This window comes from Akebia trifoliata, chromosome 4, assembly GCF_017979445.1.
Source record: "Akebia trifoliata isolate Shusen 1 chromosome 4, ASM1797944v1, whole genome shotgun sequence".
Lineage (NCBI taxonomy): Eukaryota > Viridiplantae > Streptophyta > Magnoliopsida > Ranunculales > Lardizabalaceae > Akebia > Akebia trifoliata.
In genome coordinates, this window is record NC_141378.1 from 23,733,274 (window position 1) to 23,742,830 (window position 9,557).

Below are 9,557 nucleotides of genomic sequence, written 5' to 3' on the forward strand. Positions count from 1 at the left end.
GAGATTCAACCAGAACAACAGGGAGTAGAGCTCAGTGGGTTCGAGTTTGAAAAGATATGCTCAGTCCAATGGGATCAAGCCATGAAAGAATATTTTTTAATGGAAAATACCTTTAATTGCTACATGGCCAATATATTCAAGAAAATGAGATTCTTCCCTAGTATGGGCTTAGGTCGCAAGCAGCAAGGTATTAAAGAGGCCATCGACACATTCGGACTAGGATATAAGCCTACTAAGGAAGATTGGGCCTAATACTGGAAGGCAAAACGGGATAAGGCCATTGCTAAAAGGCAAATGCGTACCACAGATCTCATTAAAATGAAGTCCTATCGAAAGACCCTCAATGGTTATTTTGTGAAAAAAGGAGAAGACTTCCGTTACTGTGGGTTCCCAGAGCCTTCCATTGATCACATCGCAGGTACTCGTCTACCGGGGTTTGAAATCTTCTTTGGCCTGGAATGGCCTGAAATGGAAGCAAGCACAGAAATTAAGGAGAAGAAAGTTGAAGACTGGCAGCTCGATCTAGACTCCCTCAACATCGATAAGTTATTCATTGAAGATCATAGTATCTTAGTGTTGTCAGTGGAGAAAGGGATCCCAAATCCTCAATCTGTAATCAAACCCGCTGTTGGGTCTCTATCAAATTATCATGTAATCAGTCCTGTGTTGCATGTCAAGGCTGGGTCTGTCGGTCCCATTAGTCCTGTTCAATCTGACATGCCAGTTGAGTCCTTTATTTCTGTTGAGTCAAATAAGTTAGTTGTTTCTGCTGAGTCTGTTATTTCTAGTGAGTCTGTTTTTCCTGCTGAGTCAAGTGAGTCTGTCAAGTCTGCAATGAGTCTTGTTGCCCCATTTCCTTTTAATGAAATGAAATAAATTTTTAATTACACCGAGCGCAATAATAATTTAACTAATAATCTGGCTTCGAAGGGAGAATCTTCTAATGAGGAACCTCCCCCTGAAATAATCAAATTACTTGAACAAGAAGAGGAACGTCGGGCTCAACCTCTAATAGAGGAAGTAGAGGTTATCAACCTCGGAACAAAAGAAAGTCCTCAAGAAATTCGGATAGGGGTCATTTTATCTCCTGATGAACGCAAAAGAATAGTAGATTTGCTCAGAAAGTTCAAAAATGTGTTCGCGTGGTCTTACGAGGATATGCCGGGGGTAAGCACAGATATTGTCCTACATCGGATTCTGTTATATCCTGATGCTCGACCAATCAAACAGCAACTTCGACGTATGAAGCCGGAGTGGACTTTGAAAATCAAAGAAGAAGTTACGAAGCAGATTAACGCTGGATTTTTGGAAGTAGTAGAATACCCTGAGTGGATTGCTAATGTCGTCCCAGTACCGAAAAAGGATGGAAAAATTAGAATGTGTGTGGATTTTAGAGACTTAAACAAAGCAAGCCCAAAAGATAATTTTCCTTTACCACACATAGATGTCCTAGTAGATAGTACAACAGGGCACGCTTTGTTGTCCTTCATGGATGGATTTTCAGGGTACAATCAAATAAAGATGGATCCTCGAGATATGCAAAAAACGTCGTTCATCACACAATGGGGGACCTTCTGCTACAAGGTCATGCCTTTTGGTTTGAAGAACGCTGGAGCTACCTATCAAAGAGCAGCCACGACTTTACTACATGACAAGATACACAAGGAAGTCGAAGTCTATGTAGATGATATGATAATCAAATCTAAGGAGCGACTAGGGCATGTTACAGCGTTAGAAAAGTTTCTCACAAGGATTCAAAAGTACCAACTCCACCTCAACCCACAGAAATGTGTATTTGGAGTAATTTCTGGAAAAGTATTGGGATTTGTGGTCAGTCAGAGAGGGATCGAAGTAGACCCTGTGAAGATTAAAGCTATCCGAAATATGCTGCCGCCTGAGACTGAAAAGCAGATTCGAGGTTTTCTGGGTAGAATTTAGTATGTTAGCAGATTCATCGCTCAACTCACCAACGTTTGCGACCTATTTTCAAGCTTTTCAAGAAGAATGAACCAACAGTTTGGAATGAGCAATGTCAAAAGACTTTCGACCAAGTCAAGGAGTATCTCTTAAACCCGCCTATTTTGGTTCCATCCACACAGGGTGAACCACTTCTTATTTATCTGTCGGTCACAGAAGAAGCTATGGGATGCATGCTTGCACAGTATGACAAAGATACTCGCAAAGAAAGGGTCATCTACTACATCAGCAAGAAGATGTTAAAGTATGAACGAAAATATTCATCCTTGGAGAAAACTTGCTTAGCACTAGTGTGGGCTACTCAGAGACTCCGGCACTATATGTTGTCTCATTCAATTATCCTGTGATCTCGGATGGATCCTCTCAAGTATCTTTTCGAGAAACCGGCGTTGACAGGGAGAACCGCGCGATGGTTATTGTTGCTATCAGAGTTTGACATCACGCATGTTACACAGAAATCCATCAAGGGGAGAGCTGTAGCAGAATACTTGGCAGATCACCCTGTAGTAGAAGGAATAAGGCCTGTCGATCAATTCCCAGATGAGAACATCTTGCACGTTAAAGAAGAACCACAGAACCAAACATGGCAGTTATACTTTGATGGAACCGCCAATCAAAATGGGTATGGAATACGGGCAGTCCTACTTTCTCCGGAAGGATGCCACATTCCTATCGCTATTAAATTAGCATTTTCGAACACTAATAACATGGCTGAGTATAAGGAGTGCATCGCGGGGCTTGAAGCTGCTTTGAACCTGGGCATTACAGAAATTGAAGTTTTTGGGGATTCGACCTTGGTCATACATCAGTCATTGGAAGAATGGAAGACCAGGGAAGAAAAGTTGAAACCTTACCATGAGTATTTGTTAAACTTAGTCAGTAAGTTTAAAGCTATCCTGTTCCATCACTTGTCAAGGGAGGATAACAGATTTGCAGACTCCTTAGTAACTTTATCTTCAATGATCCATTTGCCCCCTAGCATGGAATTGAGGCCAATCACTATTGAAGTCAAAGACAAACCCGCATAATGTCATCAGATCAACATTGCTACTCAACTACCCGATGGAAAGCCATGGTACACAGACATAAAGAGAGTATTGGAAAAACAAAAATTCCTGGAAGAAGCATCAAGGAAGGAACGACAAACCCTACTAAGATTAGCATCTCAATTCATCCTGTGCGCAGGAAGTTTATACAAAAGGTCTTATGATGGGATTCATCTGTCGTGTGTTGATAAAGATCAAGCTGAACAGATAATGGTTGAACTACATTCAGGAGAATGCGGGCCACATATGAGTGGGAAAATGTTAGCTAAGAAGATTATGAGACAAGGATACTATTGGCCCACGATGGAAACGGATTGTCATCACATGGTCAAAACCTGTCATAAGTGTCAAATACATGCGAACCTTATACATGTGCCACCATCTCAATTAGTGGGTCTGACTTCACCATGGCCATTCTCAGTCTAGGGAATTAACATTATTGGTAAAATATCGCCTAAGGCATCAAACGGGCACGAATACATTCTAGTTGCCATCGATTATTTTACCAAATGGGTCGAAGCTGCCTCTTATGTTGTCCTCACTAAGTCTCAAGTTGCAAAGTTTATTCAAACGAACATCATCAGTCGATACGGGGTACCTTCGGAGTTGATCTCCGATAACGGGTCACACTTTAAAGCTGAGGTTATCAAATTGTGTTCAAAGTTCAAAATCTCACACCATAAATCATCTCTTTACCGCCCTCAGACTAATGGAGTAGTCGAAGCAGCTAATAAGAATATTAAGACTATCCTCAGAAAAATGTGTCAATCACATCGAGATTGGTCAGAAAAACTACCATTTGCATTATGGGCATATCGAACCTCAATTTGATCCTCCTCCGGAGTTACTCCCTACTCCTTAGTGTATGGCATGGAAGCAGTCTTGCCAGTTGAAATGGAGATTCCGTCTCTCAGGATTTTGTTAGAAAGTCAGTTGTCAGAAGCAGATTGGGTTCGTCAACGGTATGAAGAGTTGAATTTGATCGAGAAAAAATGACTAAGAGCGTTGTACCACGTGCAAGCTTATCAAAGAAGAGTCGCCCACGCATTTGACAAAAAGATCAAGGCCCGTCACTTACAAGTCGGGGATTTAGTACTCAAAGATAACAGGGCATCTATTTTTGACCCTAGAGGGAAGTTCAAACCAAATTGGGGAGGTCCGTTCATTGTCAAGGAAATATTACCAGGAAAAGCTGTCAGGCTTCAAGATCATGATGAAATCGAATTACCAGAACCAACCAACCTTGACCAAATCAAACGGTATTACATTTAAGGAGGTCATCTTTGGCCGAATAAATCCTCACATTATCCAGTTACCCAGTTCAATATAGCCTTTCTCAACCCCTTTGCAGCCTTTTCAAAAATAAAAATTATGCCTTTTTCTTTCTGAGCCCGTTCACCTAACCTAGGGGAAGGAAAAATTTGAACTACGTTTTGGTCTGATCCCAAAAATCTAGGGTACGTAGGCAACCTGAGAAGTTACTTCGGGCCCGACCACATCAAAAAAAAATCTCTATTTCCCCACACAATAAAAAATCAAGAAAAATTCAAAAGAAAGAAAAATATCTTCAAAATGGGGAAGAAAATTTAAAGCAATTTAAATGAAATGCCACACAAGGGGCATTTGGGTTTTTGAGCCTCAAAATTCCTTTCTTTTCATACCTAGTCCTAAGCTTACCTATAAAAGTCCGTCTAAGTACCGTGCAAAAAGTCAAAGAAGATAGCAAAGCATGATCAGACAGCAACTCCAGAAGTTCAGACAGGAAGAAAAGAAAAAGAAGAAAAAAGGCATGTTAGGTTGAAAATCCCAAAAGGGCGACTTAGGCAAAAATTAAGGCACGCTCGCAAGGTTGAAAATCTGAAAGGACAACTTTGGCAACAATTAGAGCAAAGAAAAAAAGAAAAGCTCGCTAGATTGAAAACCTGAAAAGGCGATCTAGGCAAAAGTTAGAGCAAGCTCGATAGATTGAAAATCTGAAAAGACGATCTAGGCAAAAGTTAGAGCAAGCTCGATAGATTGAAAACCTGAAAAGTCAATCTAGACAAAAGTTAGAGTAACAAAGAAAAAATAGAAAAAGATCCCAAGCTGAGAGTAGTCCAAGCTGAAACATCAGAAATCCGAATAATCAAGTTCAATACTTAGCTTAAACCAGGCATAGACTCAGAAGCCACAAGTTCTTGTCTACGATCGATCTGAAAATGTTTACTTCCCCAAGTGAACCAAGGGAGATAAGGGTGAATTCTATGATGAGTCTTGGAAGGAAATAATTTTGTTCTCTTGAGCCTGACTCAAAACCTTCAATAAATTTAATCAAAATTGAAAGTTAAGTCTTTATTGCGCTTGTGGTAATCAAATATTTCAAACCTTCATACAAGGGGCATTTTCTTTCTTCTTTAATGTAACTTTTCCCCCTTATACTAGGGGCATTTTTTTTATGATGTGTTCAATTATTTTCAAGGCCATGTTCATTGTCAAACTAGGGGCATTTTGTTTTTGAGCAATGTTAATCCTAAAAAAATAATGGGAACCCCAAACTTAAGGTTACCCTCTTGATAACAGTTTTTCGAAAAATCTTTGAGGTTCAAAAGAAATAAAAACTCAGGTTTTAAATTCATGAAACTTTTTTGGATAAAACCTTGAGGTTCAAACAGAAGAACTTCAGATCTCACCTTTGACTGTGCCCAGAGATTAACTAATAATTCATTTACCTAGAGTAGGAGATATGGCATTCTTTCGTTCCTAGATTCCTTTCCAGATCCAATCATTTTTGGATTCGATCATTTCTCTTCCAGATTCAGTATCTTCTAGATTTATTTGTTCTCCGATTCATGCTAATCAGTCTTCTCCAAATTCATTCATTATTTCCTAAAATTCCTTCATTCCTCTGCTAGTTTTGCTCAGTTGCCGCCAAGGGTTAACTTGGATTTTACTCAGTTGCCGTCAAGGGTTATCTTGGATTTTGCTCAGTTACCGCCAAGGGTTAACTTGGAGTTTGCTCAATTGCCGCCAAGGGTTATCTTAGATTTTGCTCAATTACCGCCAAGGGTCATCTTGGATTTTGCTCAGTTGCCGCCAAGGGTTAACTTGGATTTTGCTCAGTTGCCGCCAAGGGTTATCTTGGATTTTGCTCAGATGCCGCCAAGGGTTATCTTGGATTTTGCTCAGTTACCGCCAAGGGTTATCTTGGATTTTGCTCAGTTGCCGCCAAGGGTTATCTTGGATTTTGCTCAGATGCCGCCAAGGGTTATCTTGGATTTTGCTCAGTTGCCGCCAATGGTTAATTTGGATTTTGCTCAGTTTCGGCCAAGGGTTATCTTGGATTTTGCTCAGTTGCCGCCAAGGGTTATCTTGGATTTTGCTCAGATTCCGCCAAGGGTTATCTTGGATTTTGCTCAGATGCTGCCAAGGGTTATCTTGGATTTTGCTCAGTTGCCACCAAGGGTTAACTTAGATTTTGCTCAGTTGCCGCCAAGGGTTATCTTGGATTTTGCTCAGTTACCGCCGAGGGTTCTCTCGAAATTATGCTCAGTTTATACTCAATTTATGCTCAGATTATGCTCAAATTATACTCGGCTTATGCTCAATTTATACTCAAATTATGCTCAGATTTTACTCAGTTCCAACTTAAACTCTTTGAAATTTACCACAAATTTTAAATCACACACTTGCACAGTTGTTACATCAGTCAAGGAGAATTTTCTAAAATTCAAGGATCTGACACCATCAGTGAGAGTTTGCGCTCAAGGACTTGACAATTTTTTAGTTCAGGGAGAGTTTTACCCTTAAGGATCCGAACACCTTGACGAATTGTTAAATCAGGCTGCAAAATGAACTGTCACTATCTTTGGCATTCCGATATCGCACTATCTACCAAAATAGATTTGCTATCTAGTTTGCTTCAACCCTCTGCCAAAAAGGGGCATCTGTAGACATCCCATTTTTGCACTCGCCTGATTAATCAACTCGTCAACCCGATCGCAATGATTCCAATTGATGGATGTTATTTCCATTATTTTATTTTGTTACCAGAAATGTTTCAGAAATCCGAATGAGGTATCTCGAACTGACAAAACCTTAGAAACCATGCTACGCTAGGAAAATACGACTCCAGAAACATAAAAATCATCATCTTGCAGACCTAAAAAGAAGCTTCACGATAAAAATCACTAAAAATTGATCAAATTACCAAAATACCCCTAACATCAAAACAACCCTAGAGCCTACATTACGATTAGAAAAATCCTTTCAAACACATAAAATAACAAATTGAAACCAAATAAATCATTTTGTCAATTTTCACAGAATTTGACAAAATTACGAAAATGCCCCTCATAAAGTTCACAACCATTTCACCCAAAAAATTTCATAAATAACAAAAACTAATATTTCCATTGAATTCCTTAAAAAAATCGATTCTAAAACATCCAAGAACATTAAAAACCGACTTAAAACGTGAAAAGTCCTCTTCGGGGGTAAAACGGTAATTTCACAATTTTCATAATTAAAATTTTCGAAATTAATAAATAAAATATTAAATAATTAAAGTGAAATATTAATGAAATTAATTTAAAATTTTGAATTAAAGAAATCGATCAATCGGACTTTCAAGTAAAATTGTTGAGGGTTCGTGAGATATTTCTTTAAGGACCCCTCCATTTGGGGGTCCAAAGAATTAAAGATATAATAGAGGGGGTTCTCCAAAAATTTAAAGTCAATCAAGCAAGACTAAGGTCAAGGTATTAAAGTCAATCAAGTGAGACTAAAGTCAATTAAGCAAGACTGAAGTCAAGATATTAAAAGTCAATCAATTAAGACTAAAGTCAAAATATTAAAAGTCAATCAAATAAGACCAAAAGTCAAAATCATAATAGAATTCTAATTAAATAATAACTCTATCTAATAGAGTTCTAACTAAAAAATAATTCTACCTAAAATAATTCTAATTAAAACACAATTCTACCAAAACAATTCTAACTAAAACACAACTCTAACTAAAAGAACTCTAATTAAATACTAACTCTATCCAAATCAACCCTTAAAAAGTTCTATAAATAGAGGTGCTCACACCCTATTTTCGTATCAAATCATAAACCCTAAGAGAAGTAGGTCTAAAAGCCCCCCTAGCCTCCCATAAACCCTAGTTTTAGAGTCCCAACTCCTTACCTAACATCCCTCCTTCAATTTTAGCCTAAAGAACACCTAAAAGCCCTCCAAAAACGCTTCAAAATCCATAATAAACTCGAAGAGTCCAGATCCAAAAATAAGGAGATACCTTGCCTCGGAAATCCGAAATCAAATCCGGAGACAGAACAAAGCAAGGGAGTATGGTACAAAGAGCTATTTTTGTCGGATCTGAGGGAACAAAGTCTTTGCTATCGGAAAGGTATAACTTTTTTTATTTATTTTTATCTAGGTTTTTAGCAATGTAATTTATTTGGAAAGTTAGTAGAGACCGGCTTTGGCCAGGCGGGGTTGGTGCCTAACACCTTCCAACCCCGTAACATGATCCCCGAATTCAATTTTTTCTATTTTAGATTAGTCATTTATCTATTTAGAGTCATTGAACGGTTCCTAGACCGTAATAACTAGGTGGTGACTCCCAAACCTCAAGGATCAAAAGTGGATCCGCGCACCCCGCGGATCGAGGACGCTTTCAACTTCGTACTGTTCTGGGATCAAATTAGGATGGTAAAAGGATGTTTCCTCTTGTCCAATTACACGAACATAATGGGATCCTTTGGTTCATAGAACAGGGGGATCAGTCATCCACCAAGGACATCTCAAACCGATATGACGGGTAAGGCGAGAGTCTAACCATTTGCTCCAAGCCTGGACTGAGTTGTGACGCACTAACAGGTTTCTTTTGAAAAAGTATTCTGGCTCATACTCGAGGTTTGAAGGAACATCTACAATTTTGATATGGTCATAAAACCACATGTAGAGTAAGTAGGGCTTCCTTTGAAACTTTCTCGCTCACCATTTTTTATGGCATCTAATCTTAAGAAAGTTTCAACTTGGATAAGAGGTACAGGGTTGGCTTTCTCTGAAAGTTGAGAGGCTATATCTATAAATAACTCAGGGATAGTTTGGCCATCACTCTCGGAAGTCAGCATGTATTGGGCTAGGATTCCTAGGCACAATTGATAGTCTCCAGTGGCTCGCCAGGCTTCTGGTTTTACATTGACGGGATGACTGCGGGAGCGATATGGGCTCAGTAAAGATACTAAGTCCAATTTCCCGTTATGGACTAGAGCCTTGGCTTCCTCCTTCAAAATGATCAGTCCAGTGGCAAGGGCACCAGAATATCCGATTTTCAATGAGGGCCTGACTAGAGGTCATGAAGTAAATATCCCTATGATGCCACAATAATCCTCGTGAGTGGGGCACAAGTGCATATGTCCTATATGGAATATCTAAAGGTAGGGGTTTCAGCACTTAGCCATAGTATGTAACATGACGGCTGTTTTGACTAACTGGTCAATCGGGTTATTGCCTGTGACTAGCATCCTGGTTTGACACAAAATGGTATTTTAG